The 21,846-nt window shown below is 44.0% G+C and overlaps 1 protein-coding gene across 3 annotated transcripts in view; it reads left to right on the forward strand.

The window, feature by feature from the left end:
• Positions 1–20,808, forward strand: part of LOC119170885 (uncharacterized) — a 60,467-nt gene extending 39,659 nt beyond the window's left edge. Inside the window, exons 7-8 of one of the 3 annotated variants that reach the window (XR_012893655.1) lie at positions 13,007–13,052; positions 20,444–20,808. The gene's annotated coding sequence lies outside the window, so the exon portion shown is untranslated. Of the gene's footprint in view, positions 1–13,006 lie in introns of all 3 variants that reach the window. The other 2 variants (XR_012893653.1, XR_012893656.1) reach the window with 2 other exon arrangements.
• Positions 20,809–21,846: the final 1,038 nt, after the last annotated feature.

Genomic DNA, 21,846 nt, shown 5'->3' on the forward strand with positions numbered 1-21,846 from the left:
TTGTCCGTAACTATGGCATCAGGAAAACCTTCCCGGCTGAAAATTGAAGACAGAAATTCAATGATGACCTCAGAAGTAACCGTATGTGTGAAACAAAGCTCTGGCCATTTGGAATGGTAGTCGATGAGAGAAACAATGAACCGGGCATTTTGCGGAACATTATGCAAAGGACCGATGATGTCCATGCCGAGTTTCTGCCAAGGCCGATCAGGCCACTGGACTGGCTGCAACGGAGAAAATGCACGTTTGGCAGACTTGTCAGCTGCCTGACATATATGGCAGTTGTGAACTGCATGCTCGACCTGCTTGTCTAAGGCTGGCCACCAGTACCTGTCTCGGAGATTCTGTTTGGTTCGGACAATGCCTGGGTGGGCCTCATGCGCAAGCTGTATTAGCTTGTTACGGAAAGAAGCAGGGGCAATCACGCGTTCATCGCGGAAAAGCAAGTCCTCGACACAAGGCAGTTCCTGTCGGACTGTGGAGTAAGGCAAGAATTCAGAAGCAAGAGCACGTTTGGAAAACCATCCTTCACGTAAATATTTGAGAACTTGAGACAAAGTGGAATCTGCAGCTGTAGCTGCCTGAAGCTCAGCTTTAGTAATGCAGGAAGTAACTAATGAAACAACTTCCTCATTCCGCTCTTCAGTAACCGGTATCTGAAGAGAAAGGCGTGACAGTGCATCAGCAACCACGTTATTAGAACCTTTGCAATATTGAACACTGAAATTATAATACATGAGTTTGGCACACCATTTGGAAATGCGAATGGGGCGGCGGCCTTCGGATCCTGTAGAAAGAAGAGCAACTGGTGCTTGGTGATCTGTACGTAATGTGAAGTGCCGGCCCCACAAGTAAACATGCCATTTCTCACAGGCAAAAAGACACGCGAGAGCTTCACGCTCTCCTACTGAATATCTGCGTTCAGCAGGGGTCAATGTACGAGATGCAGAAGTGATAGTGATCAGCTGATCATCTCTGAGTTGTTGAAACACTGCTCCCAGTGGAACATCGGACGCATCCGTCGTGATGACGATGGGAAGCTTCTCATTGAAAATACTAACAGCTGGCTTTGAGGCCAGTATTGACTTAACTCGAATCAAGCTCTGCTCAGCTTCAGCTGACCAGTTAAAAGGCTGTGCTTGACGAAGTAGAGTACGCAGTGGTTCAACAACATCAGCATAGTGAGGAACAAACTTGGCATAATAATCAACAAGACCTAAAAAAGATTGCAAGGTTTTGGCATCAGTAGGCCATGGGGCATTGACAATGGCCTTAACTTTAGATTCAACAGGTGTCAAGCCGCGGGAACTGACATTATGTCCTAGAAATTGTAACTCATTCACAGAAAAAATGCACTTATTAAGTTTCATATCACATTCACTGATGCGGTTGAGAACAGTATGCAAGTTAGCATCGTGCTCTTCGCGAGTACGTCCCCACACCAAAATGTCATCCAAGTAACAAAGGGCGCCATTACAACCCTTAAGAATAATTGACATCATTTTCTGAAACACTGCATGGGCAGATGCAAGCCCGAAACACACGCGGCGAAACTGAAACAAGCCTTCGTGCGATACAAATGTAGTCAAGTCTCTACTGCACTCAGAAAGTTCAACTTGGTGATAAGCGGACGCGAGGTCCAGCTTGGAAAAACATACCGCTCCGGAGAGCTGATGAAGCAGTTCTTCAATGTGAGGAAGTGGAAACCCGTCTACGACGATCGCCCTGTTCGGTTCTCGTAAGTCGACGCATAGTCGAAGGGATCTATCTTTTTTTTTGACGACGACCAGTGGAGAAACCCAGTCGGAAGCAGAGACAGGCTCGATGATTCCGCTGGCTTGAAGGCGAGACAGTTCCGCAGAGACTTGCTCACGGAGAAGAAGAGGAATGCGACGCAGCTTGGCACGCACAGGGCACACACCTGGTCGACGCATCACTTTATGCACAAAACCGCGCACACAACTTAGTTCACGGGTGAACAGGTGGTGGAATTCAGAAAGCGCGTTGGCCGGATGATCATCTTGGACGTCAACTTTAGCACACGTCATAGACGCACTGACGATGTTGATGGACAAAGCCCTGATGGCATCACGTCCCAAAAGCGAGCTGCCATTGGCAGTTACATAAAAAGTAATGGAAGCAGTGCGACTGCGATAGGAGACCTGAGCTGTAAAATGACCTAAATTATCAATTGTTCCCTTGGAATATGTTTGTAGAACGACGTGTGAAGGCAAAAGCCGAATGTTGGAAAAATGACTATGAAAGTCAGTGGCACTGATTAAAGAGACTGAGGCACCAGTGTCCATGAGAAATGACAAGGGCACATGGCCCACTGAAACTACGATGCTGGGCTCGGACGTAGTGTGGAGGCCACCCCCATTTAAAACAGTGACCGTATTGGTTTGTGCAGTGCTCGAAGGAGCGGACGAAGAAACTGGTTCCGGAAGATTTGCTGGACGGGAATTGCATACGGACTGAAAATGTCCGATTTTTCCGCACGCAAGACAAGTGAGGTTTCTCGCGGGACACTGCGCAAAATTGGCTAAATGCCGAGCCGATCCACAACGAAAGCAATGCGCGGTTGCGCTTGGAGAAGAAAATTGCGAACGCGAGTTAGGAGCTCGGTGCTGTTCCTGAAAACCAGAATTTGGCGGAATGGTGTCACCATATTGCCAGCTTCCTCGCCCCCGTGACGCAGAGGAGCTGCCATGTTGGCCGCCGCGCCGAGACAATGATGAAGGGCCCCCATGTTGACGTGTCCCGGGAAACGAAGAGCCGCCGCCTTGGCCCCCCGCAGCAGAAAGTTGCTGCACTGAATGCGGAGCGAATCGCTCCAACTGGGAGCGAATAAGCTCCTCCTCTCGTGCAATCGAGACGGCTTCGGATAATGAAATCGAGGAGCCCTTTTGAAGCATGCGGCAGTGGACGTTTTGCGAGGCTACCCCGGTGAAAAGCTGATGGCGGATCATATCGTCCTCGAGCGCGCCGAAGCCGCACAACGCGGCGAGCGTTCGAAGAGAAGTAATGAACTCGGCGACTGGCTCGCCAGGCATTTGTCGCCTTTCTTGGAATTTCACGCGTGCGAGATAATCGCACGAAACATCTTTAAAATGCTCATCGAAAAGAGCAACAGCATTCTTGAAGGCATCGCTCGACGCTGGCGTCGGCGACGCGTTGGTGGCTTCCAAAGTATAGAAGAGCTTTAACCCGGCAGGGCCCAACGCGTTGAGCAGCAGGGCCCTGCGACGCTCGGGCTTGCTGGCGTCCTCCCCGACCACGTCTGCATAGGCCTGAAACACCAATTTCCAGTCCGCCCACGGAAGTGGCGGGTCGCCAGGTGAATGGAGAAATAGCGGAGGTCGAATAGGAGACGCCATTTCAAGCAAGAAGAATGGAGAGGTGCCGACGAGATGAAAATGACGCCAGTACACTGTTTGAAGAAGACGACAGAGGCGGCGTAGCTGAATGAAGAAGGAATGAAGCGACGCAGCACGCAGGAGCCACCTTGCTGGGAACAAAGAACGTCTAGGGTTATCAGAGTAGGTTCCTTAAAAGCACGAAACAGACAAACACGGAAAACGAAATGGGTTCTTACAGGTCCTCGTCGCCATTGGTGTGTTGGGGGCTGGCTGGTCCCGACGAAGCAGAAGAAGAAGACGGCCGACGGAGACGTACGCGGCCGGTGGGGACGCCGACCAGCCCGAACACGCGGGTTGGCGCGAAACGCCGAAGGAAAGAACAACAACCGCACTCCTCGGTTACCCAACACACACACTGTCTTTATTTTACAGTCGCCTTGAAATCCTAGATGCCAGAGCAGCGCCTCCTGGCATCCTCACATGTCAATCCAAAACCGAAACCGAAAACCCAGAACACAACAGGTATGCCTGTGTTTGTGTTGCTGCAAAGAACGTTCTGTTTAGAATATGATTAATTTTTGTCAGTGATAACGAAATGAGCCGGGGCCCTCCCTGAGAAAAGCAGGAACGTCAAAGACTGGAAGCAATGCATGTGATACAAAAGATATTTGATTCTCAGAACAAATCATTGAACACTTGGAAGAACTCAGAGCCAAATAAAAACAAGTCAAAAACACTCTTGGGAACTTGACACTAAATGTTAACAAATTCGTGGATCATCTGTCCACTTTGTCTATGTCTAGGGACAATACAAAAGAACATGTTCAAAACAACCAGCTTTCAAAAGCTATGCAACATGTACTAGTAATCAATCACGATGAACTCGAAAATCCTTCACGTAGAAATAATTTGCTATACTAAGGTATAGAAGATAAAAACAGGGTGGAAACATGGGATAAGTTAAGAGTGGAAGGTTATTACCTTGGCCAGGATGTATGTTGATGTTGAACTGTCTATAATGGAGAGAGCCGACAGCATGGGGAACAATAATAAAGATAAATCAAGGTCCATAATTATGAAGTTTGCATTATTTAAGGATGAACAGCATCTTCTTTCTGTGGCTTTGAAACTAAAGGCAGCAGAATATCATTAGTTAAAGACTTCTCCTGGCTCGTTGAAAGATGTAGGAACAAACTGATTCCTCATACACGGAAACAGAAGAGTGGCTACTTGGGCTGGTTGGTATTGCATTTTGGAAATAAATATCGTATTTACTCAAGTGATGAACATACTTTTTTCTCGAAAAATCGGAGCAAAGTTGGGAGGTTCATTTATTATGCGGGGTAAATTTTACGAAAACTTTTTCGGGAGAAGCTAAAAATGCGGTAATGCAAAGAAAGTTAGGTTGCTTAGCTTTTCGCAATTTACATACTCGCATACTCTTTGAAAACAGCTTCTTTGTTGCACTTTACTTATCTTCAGTGGTTAATGGCTCTATCTTCCGCAAGCTGTCCCTGGGCCGCCCGCGCACGCCATAAAAGCATTTTCCGGCTATCTTTTCTCGCAATCGTTTAATCCGAATATCTGCTGTGATCTTGTGGGGTGCCCAAAAGTGTGCACTTCGACGCACTTAGCCAGCTTCGCGGCAACCTTGCACTATAACTGTGACGACGTTGTTAACATTGTAGCAAGTAACCAGCATTGAAGCAAGCTACCCAAGAAGCATCAAAACAATCCGTCGATGACAGGACTAACAACAAAATATGGCCGCCGCCTTGCTTCTACATGAGAAGTTCCTCTACATGCGGATAACAAGCGAAGCGAAAATTGGGGTTGCTACCAAGTTGCAAAAATCATTGCGATCTTTTCTAAACGACAAGCTACTTTTTTCTGGTTTACCAGAAACCTGCGATGCAATTGCCACGAATGACTCTTCGCAACAACAAATCCTGTCGTCATCACTCGAAAATCGCATGCCCATGGTCGGGCTTTTTCGTATCCACAGGAAGCAATCATCGGATGGCGCGAGCAGCTTCCCAACCTTCGCTTGTTGTGTGCTTATCAGCTCTGATGTCTACACTCGCGGGGCTCATGAATCCGCTTTGGCATTCAGATAAAGTGCAGCCTGTCCTCGCACAGATAGAAAGAAAAATAATATGGCACGTGGCATTGGTCGAACGGGTAGGAGGGAGCGAGCCGAGGTGGCTGGGGGGGAGGGGTGTCTGCAAAGTAATAAAAAACAGAAGAGATTCAATGGGTAAGGAGGCGCCAGGTGTTGGTTAGCGGCACTGCAGCAGATGATTGTAGGGGGTGCGTTTATTACGTGGGGAAAAAAATCCAAATTTTGGTGACTGAAGTTTGGGGTGTGTTAGTTATGCGAGTGCATTCATTACACGAGTAAATATGGTATACTTCTTTAGTGCACAGTGAACATATCGAAAAGAAGACAGATTTGCGTTCTGTCCTACCCGTCTTTTTTTCAATATGTTCTCTGCACACTAAGAAAGTATATTTCTTTCAAAAAAGCAGAAACAGAGCTCTGAACCTAAGTTTAAGCGGAAGTATAACAAAATGATTTTTGACGGCAAGATTCTTATTTATGATGGCACAACAGAGTCTGTATGGGAGCAAATTCAATATCAACCAATGTGAAGTTTGTTGGGTTTCGAAATAGACTTGTCATATTGATTGTTCATTATCTGCAAGAGCCTGAAGAATGAAACAGACTAATTTTTCAGCCTTCTGCATGTTTCACGACCTGATGTCATCATCGGGACAGAACCTTGGCTTGCACCTGAAATGAGCGATTATGAGACGTTTGCGTTCGGGCACATGGCTTATCGAAAAGACCGTAATCAGCGGAGTGTTCATCCTTGTACATGACAGAATCAAAAGGATGCCTTTATATTGTGATAACGTTTCTACAGAATACATTTAGGGCAGAAATTACTTTCTGGAGGTAACATCAACATGCTAGAATAATTTTAGGGTTCACTCTCTTCAACAAGCATAGAAATATTTCGTGGCCTCGCACAGTCATTGTCGCTCTTGTCTTCAGAGACTGTTCTACTCAGAAGCAGATGCAGCCACTCATTTTAGGGAGGAGGGCAGTTGCCTTAAGTAACACAGAAGAGGGGGCATTGCCTAATAATTTTTTTTTGCTTTTACTACTAGAAAAACCCTGTCATAACATAAATACTGTTAATGTGAGCTCACTGCAGTTTCATTAATTTATCCTGATTGCTAATAGGAGGTGGACCACAAGCACTGAAGTGAACGTTGGGGGGGGAAAGGGGACGCGATCGCTCCTACCACTGGAACTGCCACTGATTACACTTGGTGGGGATTTTAACATGCCGGAGGGTTTTTATTTATTTATTTATTTATTTATTATACCCTCAGTGTTTTCACATTACAGAGGGAAGGGGCATGTTACATGTAAAAAAACGGGAAACAACACTTGATAAATATATACAAAAATGAAATTTTAATAATTGGCAGAATAATACATAACTACGTTATATATAAACTACGTCAACAAAGACAACGTAGCAGTAGCGATAATGCAGGTAGTACATGTTCAAGCACTAAGCGAAGAACAACAAACAATCTCAAAAAAAAAAAAAAAAAGAGGACATGACACACAATTACACACATTATATATACACATATACACACACACACACTTATATATATATATATATATATATATATATATATATATATATATATATATATATATATATATATATATATATATATATATATATATATATATATTGTGGTAAAGCCTTTGAACAGTGGGTCGTCCTCTTCAGCGCCTTCTAGTGGGTCGCCCTTTTCTTAAGAAGAAGAGCAGCTGGTGCAGAGAGTCGATCCCCGCATTGACTGTCGCTGTCGTGAATCCTCGCTGAGTGTACGCCAATAAACCGCTTAACAATTTGGTGGAGAGTGCTGAGAGTGCTGTACCCTTCAAACACCTTCGGTCAGCATTCGATGCCCTTGGAGCTTCGATCCCGTACCGTGCCTCCAATCATGTACCAAGACGCCGCCCAGCAAACGCTTCCTCCTACGTCGACGCCATGTCCCGGTGTCCCCCGCATCCGCGACCCTCCTGTATTCACCGGAGCGGATGGCACCGACGTCGAGGACTGGCTGGCCATGTACGAACGCGTGAGCGTCCCCAACCATTGGAACGAAGCAGGTAAACTCGGCAACCTGTTTTTCTATCTCGCGGGTGTGGCCGGCATGTGGTACAACAACCACGCATCTGATTTCCCGACATGGTCCGCTTTTAAAACCGTCGACGTGTTCGGCCGCCCGGCCGTTCGTAAGCTGCAAGCTGAACAGCGTTTACGTGAACGAGCCCAGCAGACCGGTGAGTCCTTCACAAGTTATATTGAGGACATCCTTGACTTGTGCAAGAAAGTCGACCTGAACATGTCAGAGGCTGACAAAATCACGCATGTTCTAAAAGGCATCGCCGACGATGCCTTCACCATGCTCCTGGCAAAGAACCCCCGCACTGTGGCAGAAGTCATCACATTATGCCAAAGTTACGACGAGCTGCGGCGGCAGCGCTTGATGACCCGTCGCCCGCCACCACGTGATGCTGATCTCTCGGCCTTGTCAGCAGTTCCTAACCACGCAACCTTGCTCGCCGAAATCAAGTCGTTCGTGCGTGAGGAAGTTGCCCGCCAGGTCTCTCTACTGGCTTTTGCTTCTCCGCAACATGCTCAACAGCCGTCAAGCACACTTCTGCCTCCCCTCCGCCGAGCCATTCAGTAGGAAATCGCGGAGGTCATTCCTGAATGCCACCAGCCACCTCCTGCATCTGTGTCACTCAGCTACGCCCAAGTTGTTGCCAGGCCGCCCCCACCGATTTCTGTCACTGTCCCCCTAAATTACACCGAAACCGTCGCGAGGCCCCAGGCCTTTGGCACCTGTTCGCGTGCCATCTGTTCGCGTGCCACCTGTTCACACAAGGCACCTGTTCGCGTGCCATCTGCGCAGCCTCGACAATGACTCTGTCTCTGTGTCGTCGTTTTGTTCTCGCGCAATAACTATCGTCATGCCATACCAACTAGCCCAAGCTGCCACACTTCTAAGTTACATTTCTAGTTATTCGGGCTCTTTTTCGTGTGTTTCTCTTCATCATTCAGTCCTCGTAACCCTTATCGCAGTCTCTATTTGCCGTGCGCGCACCTTTTCCTTTTGCATTCGCACCAAGCAACTCCCTTTGGACGTTAAAGCCCTGTTTGGAGGTTGCCACCCCTCTATCGGCCATGGCATACGGGTGTGCAAAATTCTTCGGTCTGAATGGCACCGACAAGAGCGCATGTACCAGGACGCCCTGCATGTCCAGCTTCAACTGACGGATCTAACACCGGGAGTGAAGAAAAGAAGATGGCGAGAGTACTGCGACCGAATCGAGTACACTGCAAACCACCTGTGGTCACGTGAGCTCGCCAGCCTTCGTGCGCAGTGCCCAACTAAGCCTCGGCAATCAGGTGTCGTCCACTCATGCAGTGACGTCGTCCTCCCAGACTACGTCCACAACACCCTCGCTCTAGGTCCGAAGTTCGCCGTCGACCGAGGAAGGTCCGCACCTGAGCTTCTTTCAATGGTGCGCTCTGTGGCTGGCCTTGCTTCACCTGAGGATTCAGACAGGTGCATATCAGAAGGTGTCGACGTGCTCCAACGGGGTAAGCCTACCAGCAACAGCCTTCCGGTGCGGAAGACGACCAAGTTTCTTAGAGACAATGAACTTTGTGTTGTGCCGTCAGATAAGGAGGGTGGTTTCGCCGTTCTTCCTAATTGCTTGTACCTGGAAAAGGCGGTCACAGCTATCGAATCTGTTTTCAAATGTTGTACCGACATTCGTTTAGATAGGGTAAAAACGCAGGCCAGGGAAATGTGTCGTAAACTAGAGTTAAAACAGTTAGCACAGCACATTAGCAAAAGTGACAAAAATGGGCTCAGCGTGTGTTTTTTTCTGCCAAAACACATAAGGTTGACATGCCCTTCCGTGTCATTGTGACAGAAAGTGGTACGTGGCAAAAGCAACTCGGCTTGTTTATTCAGACCCATCTAAAGTGTCTAAAAATTGACGACCCATTTGTGATCAAAAACTCGCAGGCTCTGAGAATTTTTCAAACAGTCAAATCAATCTAATCTTTTCGGTTTTTCAATTGACATAAAGGACCTATACTACTCGCTGCCTCACGATGAGGTACTAGAATGTATAAGGAATAACATAGAAACTTTCGGGGAATTGAACTTCCAATTAAAAACTGGCATTAGTTCGCGGGATTTTCTTGACCTGGTTTTGCTGTATCTTACGTCTACTTTCGTTCAATGGAATGATTGCATTTATCTGCAGAAAAAGGGTGTTTCAATTGGTTCATGCATAGCACCTCTACTCAGTGATCTTCTATTGGAAAAAATGGGCAAAAAACTACAGGAAAAGTTAGAAGGCTCGCATGTCGTCAAAATATTTAGATACGTGGATGATTTCTTGGTTATTCTAAATTGTGAGTCTTCTATGTTTCACTCGTTGGCCACTCAAACTATAGGCGTGTTCGAAAATTGTTTGCAGCCTCTTGTGGTGACACATGAAATGCCCGATAATGACAAATTACGCTTTTTGGATTTAAATCTGGTTTTTAGCTCACAGCACATCTGTTGGTGTTATGAACCACGTGCGCAGAAACCTCTGCTTCCTTTTTCTTCTGCTCACAGTAAGATAGTTAAGCGAGGCATAGCACGAACCTGCCTTGAGAATGCTTTAAATAGGTCTTGCGCCCACAATATCTCTGCGAGCTTCAAAGCTCAAGTTTCCCGCCTTAAGGCTTCAGGTTTCCCCGAGGCGTTTATCGCGTCTGTTGCGGAAACGATCCTGCGGACTAATAAGGCGGAGCAGAAAACGCGACAGAATCTGATCAACACGGTCACAGAACGTGAAAGGGTAGCCGTGATTCCATACATACACCAGATATCACATAGGCTCAAAAAAATCGGAAAACGTGTTGGAGTTCGTGTCATGTTCTCAGCACCGTTCAAATTAATCAGCCTCACCAAATCTACCAACCCCCTGAAAACGAAATCATCAACAGATTGCAGAGTTCAACATCGAAACAGGTATGCGGCCTGCTCCCGGAAAGTCGTCTATAGGACCCCCCTTTCATGTGGTGCTTGTTATGTCGGAACGACCGGAAGGTGTCTGAACGATCGGCTGAGAGAGCACGCGAACAGTGTTAAAAACGGGAAAGATGGTTTTCTTGCCCAGCACTGCACTGAGTGCAAGTGTGTTCCCCTCTTCGAGGAAACAGCGACGTTGTACAAACACAGAGATGTGGGCACCCGGGTCATTGTCGAGGCTGCGCAGATGGCACGCGAACAGGTGCCTTGTGTTAGCAAGCCCTCCGTGGCCTTGTCCAAGAAGGAGCGCAGGTTCCTCGAAGGATTCGGTGCGGGCAGGTAACGCGAACAGGTGCCTTGGATTAGCAAGCCCTCCGTGGCTTAGTCCGAGAAGGAACGCAGGTTCCTCGAAGGATTCGGTGCGGGCAGGTAGCTTTACCTTTCTGGTTCGGTTTCTTCTAGGTTTTTCTTTGCTGTTTTTCAGTGCCTTTGTATTTGTGTTGTTTGTTTTTGGTTTTCTTACTCATGTTCTGCTCTTGTGCCATGGTCACTGTCTCCTCTATATATTTTCGTGCTCTGCGCAATAAACTCAGTTGGAAGTTTGCGCTCGTGTCTTTCGTGTCCTTCTTGTCTCTGTGTCGTCGTTTTGTTCTCGCGCAATAACTATCGTCATGCCATACCAACTAGCCCAAGCTGCCACACTTGCAAAGACCTTTACTGCGCATGATCAAGAGCGGCAAAAAAGCATTCGCGCTGACGCCAGTACTACTGCGCCCACATTCCTCACTGGAGCGCTCGTCTGGCTCTCGATCCCTACTACTGCAACTGGCCTATCTTCAAAACTATTGCCCAAATACGAAGGCCCCTACCGTGTCGTCAAATGCACTTCCCCAGTCAACTACTTGATTGAACCCATCGAACAATCTTTGGACATGCGTCGTCGAGGACGCGACATTGTTAACGTGGAGCGCCTCAAGGCCTACCATGACCCGCTCATTGTAACCAGCTGTTAGGTTGCCAGGCGGCTCCCTTTTCGTACCCGGGGTAGTTGTGGTAAAGCCTTTGAACAGTGGGTCGTCCTCTTCAGCGCCTTCTAGTGGGTCGCCCTTTTCTTAAGAAGAAGAGCAGCTGGTGCAGAGAGTCGATCCCCGCATTGACTGTCGCTGTCGTGAATCCTCGCTGAGTGTCCGCCAATAAACCACTTAACAATATATATATTATATCACAAAGCAGAAATCAAGTAGTGCCAAACATGTTTTGTAAAAAAACCTTAAAACGTGATGTGTCGGTGATTGCGGTAGATGATCATAGGAGTATAGGAGTAGATTTCATTGAGATGTAGTTCTCGGAATGAAAGCGTGCAAATGAGTTGTGGTTCTGCATTGAGGAACATGAACTTTTTGTGGATGATCGATTCTGGTGATACGAATGAGGGGGGTTTAACAAAATGTTTGCGAAGACTATTGTTATGATAATAAAGCTTATGAAAGAGACTTAGCCAGGCTATTTTGCGCCGAATGGCGAGTTCAGGAAGGTTGAGCTGATATTTCATTAGTGTAACACTGGTTGTGCGGTATAATTGAACAAGATAAAGCGAACTGAACGATTCTGGACTTCTTCCAATTCATGTGTTTGTGTAGTGCCACCAGAATCCCAGATTGATGATGTGTATTCAAGTGATGGATGAATGTAGGTACTGTAAAGAAGCTTCTTAAGGGATGAAGGTGCCATGTAGAAGTTTCTGCCAAAACACCCGAGTTTACGGTTAGCTTTGGCAATGATGTACTTCAGATGATGGTTCCATGTGAGGTTATTTGAAATATGAACACCTAGATATTTGTAAGATGAAACAGTCTCGAGGTAGGTATCAATAAGATGATACTGTAGACAAACAAGTGAACTGCGGCACACACGCATTGCTTTGCATTTAGAAATGTTCAGTTCCATGTTCCATAATTGGCACCAGGTAAATATGTTATTTAGATCTGCCTGAAGTGAGGTAACATCGTCTTCGTTACTTATTTTTCGATAAATTATGCAATCATCAGCGAAAAGGCATACCTTTGATGAAACGTTAGTTGGCAAGTCATTCATGAAAATTAAGAACAGCAAGGGTCCCAACACAGAGCCTTGGGGATCGCCCGAGAGCATTGGTTGGACGGGGGAGCAAGCATTGTTAGCAGAAACAAATTGTGTTCGGTTAGAAAGAAAGGCTCGAATCCAGTTAAGCACGTTAGGATCTAGATTTAAATGTTTCAGCTTAAGAAGTAATAGCTTAGTATAATCGAAATCTTGTAGTAAAAAGTGGCTCAGAACTTCGAACACAGAAGCCTAAACACATTTGGGGGATAATTTTGCTGGTAAATATAACTATAAAAATAACAAATTTGCCGGCTTCACAATGGTAAAGTTTAGTGCCAATTCCTCACTCAGTATTGTCTAAATGTAGCCTTCTCAATTCAAATTCAGTTGTTCATATTTTACCCTCTGTACAATTTCTTTTACAGCAACGCGAAAACGACCTGATATTATCAGCAATTGCTCGCATGACAAGTGAGTAGCGGCTTACTTGGTGCTGCTGTTAAAGCTCTGACAATGAGAGCAACAGAACTGGGCTTTAAGAAATGTATATAATCTAAGACACCCTAGTTCAGAGTCGCTTTTAAAATTAAGGATCCAGAAGGTACTTTATTTTAGTTCTGTTATTACAATATTACTTTTTTTGAATGAAACAATAGCACAATTAACAAGAATACGGTTATGCGCTAGGCCATCATGGGCACCACAATGTTAACCTGTTCTAGGTACATCACATTAAGATTTTAAAAATATTTATTTAGGATAGTTGGGACACCCATGTGTCCGAGGGACATGAGGCGAGGGACATGTAGAGTTCTATTTAGGAGTGTTTACACCTTTTCTATGACTGGTACGGCGACATAACATGTGAAGAGACCAATGCATAGCGAAAGAACACCTGGGTGAATTGTAATCGTAATGATTTGATATGACGCCTAATACAAGTTATATGTATATGACACTGGGCCGGATAGTCAATGCTCTAATAGGCAGTGGTTTCCTTGTGAGATCAGCAGTATTGCTAAATAATAAATTTAAAAAATTATGCTATGTTACACTTGTTTCACAGGCTATCCTCAGCTCATGAATACCACTACAGTGCCCACTCACAGCACCGATGATGCACACAAAATGGCACTAAAAGTGAAAGTTGGGCTAGTTGGTGGCTCATACTTGGATGTAGAAGCAGCACAAATATACAGGCACAGATGTAGGAAGAGACGACAAGGCGCTGAACTCGCAAGTAAATTTTATTAGAAAGAACAGACACATATATCAGGTGAAAGACCTGGTCGCATGGCACACCATGGCGAGTGCGCAGCAGGGCAAACAGGGTACAAAGAACCATCTATTCACAAAGAAAATCGACACATGCGTAAATACCCAAGAAAAAGAAATGCGATAAAGAAATAATGACCACACTTATTTGCAAAAACATCCGTGACTGTCACAAAATACTAACATTCGCTTTAACCTGACAGCGCTGAACCCAGGTATCCAACCTCATTTTTCACCAAGTGCCACGGACGGTTTGCTCAAGTGTCTTTCCCCCTTCCTTTCATTGTAAAAAGCCTCCATCACCTCTCTAGTACATTTGTTCCGATGGCCGAACAATTGCTTCTGTCTGCCAATGGCTGGCAGCCACATTCCCTGCAATGAGCTGGCAAGTGCAGACTGCCAGAAGTTCTCAAAGAAGCTAAGTGCTCCCTAAGTCTAACAACGCACCACCCCGTTAGTCCTATGATACCGTCCCGAATGACAAAGGCAGCATATAGTACACAACACATGACTTACATTCTATTTATTTTATTTATTTATTGGTACCTCAAGGGTCCTGAGGGACATTACATGAAGGAATATAACAATAAACGACAATAAGAAAATACGAAATGTAAATACAAATGGCAGCAAGGGCAAAAGACTGGAAACAGCAATGGGCAAAAGATAATCAATTTTACAAAGGTAAGTCCGAAAACAGCAGTTTCATGTATTAGACTATGTGTTCGATAGTAGATTGAAAGCGCACTGCATCACGAACAAGTGCAACACCTCGTGGAAGGCAATTATAGTCTTGGGCAGTTCAGACGAAGAGGGACTGATGGAATGTAGTGGTGCTGGTATCGGGTGGAATTACTGCGTTCAGGTGGCCTGTTCGAGATGTACGATAAGTTAGTTGAATCAACCGGCTGTCACGAGGCATGGTGTGAAAGAATCTGTGGTAAAGGCATAGGCATGAGATGCGGCGATGAGAGGCAAGAGGTACTAGCTTCAGTTTAGACGTTAGAGACAAGACGCTTCTGTGATACGAGTACTCGGAAAGAATACACCTGGCCAAATGGTTCTTAACCGAATTGGAGAGCTTTAGTGAGATTAGATTAGTGGGAGTCAAAGATGGCACAGGCATATTCAAGTTTAGGTTGCACTAGCATTTTATGGGCAAGTAATTTTACGTGTGACTGAGCCATGTAAAAATTACGGCGAAGGTAACCAATCATTTTGTTAGCTGAATTGATAATGTGGGTTACATGATCCATCCAAGACAAGTCTTGAGACAGCTGAAGTCCTAGGTACTTGAAGGAATGCACATTAGCTATAATGCAGTTATTAATCTTGTACACAAAGGGTGCATAGTTGGGTCGAAGATTGAAATAAATGTTCGTGGTCTTACTGGTGTTCAGTGACATGAGCCATGTGGTACACCAGTCTTAAATACGAAAGAGGTCTTCCTGAAGAGTACAAACGTGGGAGAAGTTGTGGATAGGGCAGTACACGACGCAATCATCTGCAAAAAGACGTACTTCAGAGGTTATAGTAGATGGCAGGTCATTGATGTAGATTAGGAAGAGGAGTGGCCCAAGAACAGTGCCACGGGGAATGCCAGACAGAACGGGCGAAGTGGATGATGTGTAGTTGTTAGCATATACGAACTGTTTTCGGTTGGATAAAAAGCACTCAATCTAGTTGCGAACAAGTAGATTAACGCTTAGGCGCAATAATTTCAACTAAAGACTAGAATGAAAAACCTTATCGAAGGCCTTTTCAAAATCTAAGAGTAGAGCGTCAGTTGGAATGTTACTGTCTAAGTTTAAATGAATGCCATGAGTGAATAGAGCAAGTTGAGATTCGCATGAGTGACCTCTTCTGCAACCATGTTGATTTGGATGAGAGAAATTCACCGAGCTTAAGAAATGAGCAACGTGAGAGTAGTTGACATAATCCATGATCTTGGAGCATATGCTGGTGAGGGAAATGGGACGGTAGTTAGCAGGGCAAGACCGGTCACCTTTTTTGAAGACTGGAATGACCTTCCCTATCCTCCAGTGGTTTGGCACTGTACCTGTGTCAAGTGACTGGTCAAAAATGATGTATAGAATTGAACTGCACATATACTTTTTAGCAATTTCCCATTGATTCTGTCTATACCACAGGATGAAGAGCACTTCAGAGAGTCTATGACCTTAACAATGCCCTCTGCCCTGAATTTAATACCCTCCATTGGAGGAAAATTGAAATATGGAAAGTGTGGTAATGCATCTACACTTTTTTTTTGTGAACACTGAACAAAATGCTAGATGCAGTGCATCGGGAACTTCGGAATCAGCAATGGCTGCCCCCGTGTTATCACATAATAAAATGGAACTATTATCAGGCTGCATCGCTTTCCGAAAACGCTGCGGGTTAGACTGCAGCACATTTGGTATGGTAGTGGAATAGTAGTCACGCTTTCCACGTGCTTTTAATGAGTTGTACTCTTTAACGGCCTCATTATATTTTTGCCAGGCCGAAGAAGAACCAGTTCATTTAGGAACTCGAAATAATCACTTTTTCTTATTATTAAGGCCCTTTAAAGACTTCTCATACCAGGGTGATTGCATTTTTTACTTTATAGTGATAGTTGGGATGTAATAATTCATTAAATGCAGCATTTCGACTTTAAATAGTATTCATATGCTCTCAGTTGATTGCTGCTAATACATAAGGGCAAGTTTCTGGTGAAAAACAGAAAGTAATCGGTTAATGCTCGAATAATTGGCCTTGTCGTACAGCGTAAGTACTTTTTTAGATTTCTTGCTTTTTAAGACGTTGCAATGAGATGTTGCATGGATGATGTTGTGGTCGCTAAAACCACTATTATACGTAAGGGGGGCACATTATCAGGGTGTGACATGAAAAAGATATCCAAGATAGTTGACGAGTGTTGGGTTACTCGGGTAGGTTTAGTGACCAGCTGTGAGAGGCCAAAAAGCAAGCATGTTTTTACAAAATTTCTAGCCATGTTATTTTGTGCAAGACATGATGCAACAATGCTCCAATCTGTTGAAGAAAAACTGAAATCGAATAATAAGACGGGAGTGTTGGGATATGTTGTTGTTAGTTCTAACAATGCTTCGTGCGAAGATGAAAGAAAAGAGCTATCAGCGGTTGGTGGACGATAGCAACAGCCGATTAATATACGCGGTGAAGTGGCATGCCAGCACGTCCAAGTCATTTCTAAAGAAGTTATTATATTTATGGCAGAGCACTTAAGCAAACGAGCTGTGGTAATAGCCACACCACCCCACGGTTATCATCAAAGCGTTCTTTGCAAAAGATTGTCAAAATCTGGCAAATCAGGAAGAATGTCGGAGTCAAGTATGTTGGAGGTTAGCAAGGTTTCCGTCAACAGAACGAGGTTGCTAGAAGAAAAAGAGATCAAGGTGCATAACGGATCCCATTTAGTTATTAGGCTGGGAATGTTAGTGTAATGCAGCGAGAGATCATGCTTAACACTCTGATTCGGCCTTCGTGGCTTTTGTGCTCAATGCTAGGATTGACGTTCGACAAAGAACTGCTTAGCCTGATCATAAACATCACAGATAAGCTTGTCATAACAGAGTTTATACGGGGAGTGCTGCACTTTACTAAATTCTATAAGGCGTCTTCTGGCTGAGCGAATTTCCGGGGGAAGCCTTCACTGATGCCGTAATCTGTGCCTTTTAGCTAAATGCTAGATGAAAGGAGCACTTATTTATCCTTAAAGTGTACAAATTCGACATATCCATTCTTTCTCTTTTCCGAGAAGTGCGCTTTCTTGGTGATTGCTCTATGCCGTAGGATTTTAAAAAGGTTTTAAAACTGGTACCCAAGTTCACGTTTGAACCCAACGTTCCACCAGCAGAAAAAGTTGCTTTTTCATGGAACATTTCCTGGTATGTGCCTGAAGGCGGATAAATAAGATGCGTGTCTGATTGTATCAATGTGTGTATTCAGACATCGTTGGACAGGTGAAAGCCTTTGCCTGATAAGTCCGTCATAGAATTTTTGGAGGCGAATAGTCTTAGAGTATGCCTGTCCGATAAGGAGACAATGTTTGTGATAATGAAACTGGGTGTTTTAAATGAAAAATCTGAGGCAGATGTTTCAAAGAATTTCATAAGAGTGGATGTTAAACCTGGGAAGGTGAAACAGCATGCCATTACTATGTTGCAAGATAGGAATCTGTGTAGGCTCGTCAGTAGAGTAAGAAGGCCAAAGAATTAAACTTGCAGGTTTTTTTATCAGTGAGAACCCATAAACTGAACTCACCATTCAGAGCCATTATATCAGAAAAAGGGACTTGGCTGTCCAAGATATTGACGTACTTGCAAATGCACCTGAAAGGCTTCAATGTAGTCGATTCTTTTACAGTTAAGAATTCTGAAGGTGTTGTGGATTTCCTCAGAACTAGTAACCAGGGATCTTGTTTGACATTTAGCATCGACATAGAAGACTCGTTTTACTCCTTACCATATGGTCAACTTCTGCAGAGCATTAAATCTTGTGGTGTTTCCTTGGACAGGTTTTTGGAGCTGCTGGCATTTTACCTGTGGTCTTTGTTTATAAAATGGAAAGGGGGCATTTATGTCCAGAAATCTGTTGTTTACATTGGATCTAAGGTGGCTTCGATTTCGGCAGGTCTGTTGCCGCGAAGTAAACCAACCTGTCCTGCTATATTTTTTGGTATGGCGATGATGTTTTAATTTTAATTAAATCCCACAGTCTGCATAGCACAAGAAATGATGTATTCAACATTGTTAAGCATTCTGGCCATCGGCTGAAGTTCACCTACGAGCTGCCGGAAAAAGGAGTGCTTCAGTTTCTAGATATTAGATTGCACTTTCATGAGGAATATTGGCGTTGACTGTAAAAGCCCCGACCTGTAAAGGGTATACTGCCATTTACCTCAGGCTATTCTAAGATAATCAATTACGGCATCATTTAGCTGCGCTCCAAAAACTTGTACGCATGAGATAAAACAAAATGTCTTGAGCCAAGTTGAAAGGCTGTAGTCTGCGGGCTACCATAATACAGTAGCCCGCCAAAAACTTGTCAGGTGGGTCAAAGGTGTAAATGAATTGCGTAGGACAACAGAACAAGTACACAATGTAAAGAGACTGGTAGTTGTCCCCTATGTGCATAAGTTTTCTCATATCTTGAAAATTGTGGCCAGTAGGTATGGGTGCAAATTGTGATGTTAGCTCCCAAAAAGTTGTCCTCTATTTGCTCCCAAGTGCATAAACGTTTGGTTTTTCACAAGACCTGTTTGTTCTGTCCAGAAAAGAGAAAGAATAGATATGTTGAATGTATGTCGTGTGTTGTGTATATGCTGCCTTTGTCATGCGGGAGGGTTTATGTAGGAAAAACGGGGCGGTGCGTTAATGTTAGATATAGGGAGCACTTAGCCTCTTAGAGGACTTCTGGCGGTCTGCACTTGCCATCTCATTGCAGGGAGTGTGGCAGCCAGCCGTTGAGGGACAGAAGCACTTGTTTGTTTGTCCGTCGGGACAAATGTACTTGAGAGGTGATGGAGGCTTTTTACATTGAAAGGGAGGGGGAAAGACACGTGAGCAAACTGTCCATGGCACTTGGTGAAAAGGAGGTTGGATACTGGTTTCAGTGCTGTCACGTTAAAGTGGATGTTAGTATTTTGTCACAGTCATGCATATTTTCCGAAGTAAGTGTGATTTCTTAATATTTTGATTACTTACTATTATTATTAGATTAGTTATTATAAGATAATTTGTTTTTCGCTTTTTTTTTCTTAGGTATTTATGCATGTTTTGATTTTCTTTGTTTGTTCTGCTGCGCAGTCGCCATTGTGGGCCATGCGAGCAGGTCTTTTACCTGATATACGTGTGTGTTCCTTCTAATAAAATTTACTTGCGAGTTTGAGCGCCTTGTCATCTTTTCTTCCGTCTATGTCTGTATATTTGTGCTATTTCTACATTCAAGTACGCAAAATATTTTACTTTCTCAGCTCCTTAAAGCAATTCAACGTAGATTAGTGCCCTGCAGCTGGCGTTTTAATACCTTGTACCATTTAACACATCCTAAAGTGCACTGGGGTGTCAGCTGGGCAAGCTCGTTCAATGCTAGGGGATGAGAACCAGGGTGATGTACATAACAAAAGGAAGGATGAGCCGAGCACTTGTCTGCTGTTTTTCTTGCTTGTTGTTTTGCCATCTATGAAGGATTAGTGTGTTGGAAAGAAAAAAACTATGAATTCGTTGTTTTTTTCTGAACATACTATTATTTACATATAACTAGTAATAACTGGTTGACCCTCCATATTTTTTCACGATGAAGATTTCTCTATTACATGCCTTAGGTGTTAATACATGCCATTAATAAGCTCAATGCCCAGCTATGTGCATGTCAGAGGCCTGTTCCCAATGCCCCAAGTTTCAGTTAGTGAAGGATTAAGAACTACATATGAACAAGTGATTACTTATGGAAGCAATCACTTCAGTTCTAAAAATGTCTAGAACATTTACTATGTTTAAAAATCTTGTTCAAATTTCTCAAAAGTACAGTATAATTTAGCTTTTTTTTTCTAAATCTTTCAGGTCCCATTCCAGCGAGTCGACAACACGACTTCTAGGGGCTCGTCTCAGACAACCATAAAAATCAGCCACCTGCAGAAAATAAATTCATAGCTTAAGAAGACATTGTCAAAATTGGCAAGAGAAAGATTAAAAAGCTTTTTAAGACACCTTGAATGCTATCAGGCCCTACGTCCCCAAGATATCCTGTACATATATTGAGACGTCAGCTCCAGTTATTTGTGTGAAACACAAAAGAAGGAGGTGGTTGCTCGAGCACTGCTAGTTCGCTTCAAACTTGTACTTTCATGATTTGAAAGGGTACAGACATCTGTAAAAATTGCTTGACGTGCCAACTGTAAGGTTAATAAAGCAGTGGTTATCAAATATTTCAGTGACTCTTGAATTTATTTCAACTGTTATTGAAGCCCTCAGAGAAGCTACCTGATAAAGGCATTACACTGATCATGCATGCACATTAATATTTGCCGAAATATTATTGAAGGAACCTCTGCAGCATGATACAAAGCGTGATGTTGTGATGGAATTATCAGATAATGGTGCGTGAAAAACAGTAGCTAGGAAAATTCAGGACTGCTGATACTTGTGGCAAGCATTTCGAAAGCATCGATTCAGCCTGTAGCTTACACAGTATTAAGGACCAAAATGTCCACAGATACTCTTCATCATGTAATCATAACATTAATCAAGCAGCTGCAGAGAGCGCAGTTGTTTGTGAAGGCGCTCATCTGTGACTAGTGGAGGAATATCACTTTGGCAAATAAACTGGGTGTGACACCTGAGTAGCCGTTTTTTTGGGGGCTTGAAAGTTCGTAAGATTTATTTTTTATAATATGATACACCACACTTACTTAATTGCACAAAAATAATCTCACTCGTAATTCACAAGCTTCATATTGGACAAGAAATTTTTCATTGGTTTTTCATTACGCAACTACAATACAGAAGTTTGTAACCTCTCAAACTCGCATCGGTGAAGAAACTAAGGCAACCACATTTACCGGAAGCCTTTTATTAAGATCAAAGTTAAATATGCTGACCAAGTGATGAGTGAATTTATTGTAGTGGCCATTGATGTATTCATTCCTCTTGGCACGTTGCCCACATCTGCCAAATAAACAGCAGATTTTTTTGGGTAAGTTGGGTAAGTTATTCAACTGTCTTAATAACTCTTCTGTTTAAAAACAGGAAATAAAGACAACTTTGGTGGCAAGTTATGTTATGCAATTTTGGAAATGTCCGAGCAATGATCTTTTTTGCAGGAGTGCCTGTCATGGGTTTTAGCTTTGATGGGCCTTGGCAATCGCATTCAATTGAGACATGGAAAGTCACCCTAAAGGCTGTCCTTCTCCTATAGGATGACCTTTTCCAACATTTTGATTTTTGTGTTCTCTCAACTCACTGGC

Source organism: Rhipicephalus microplus, chromosome 2 (genome assembly GCF_043290135.1).
Source record: "Rhipicephalus microplus isolate Deutch F79 chromosome 2, USDA_Rmic, whole genome shotgun sequence".
In the NCBI taxonomy this organism is placed as follows: domain Eukaryota; kingdom Metazoa; phylum Arthropoda; class Arachnida; order Ixodida; family Ixodidae; genus Rhipicephalus; species Rhipicephalus microplus.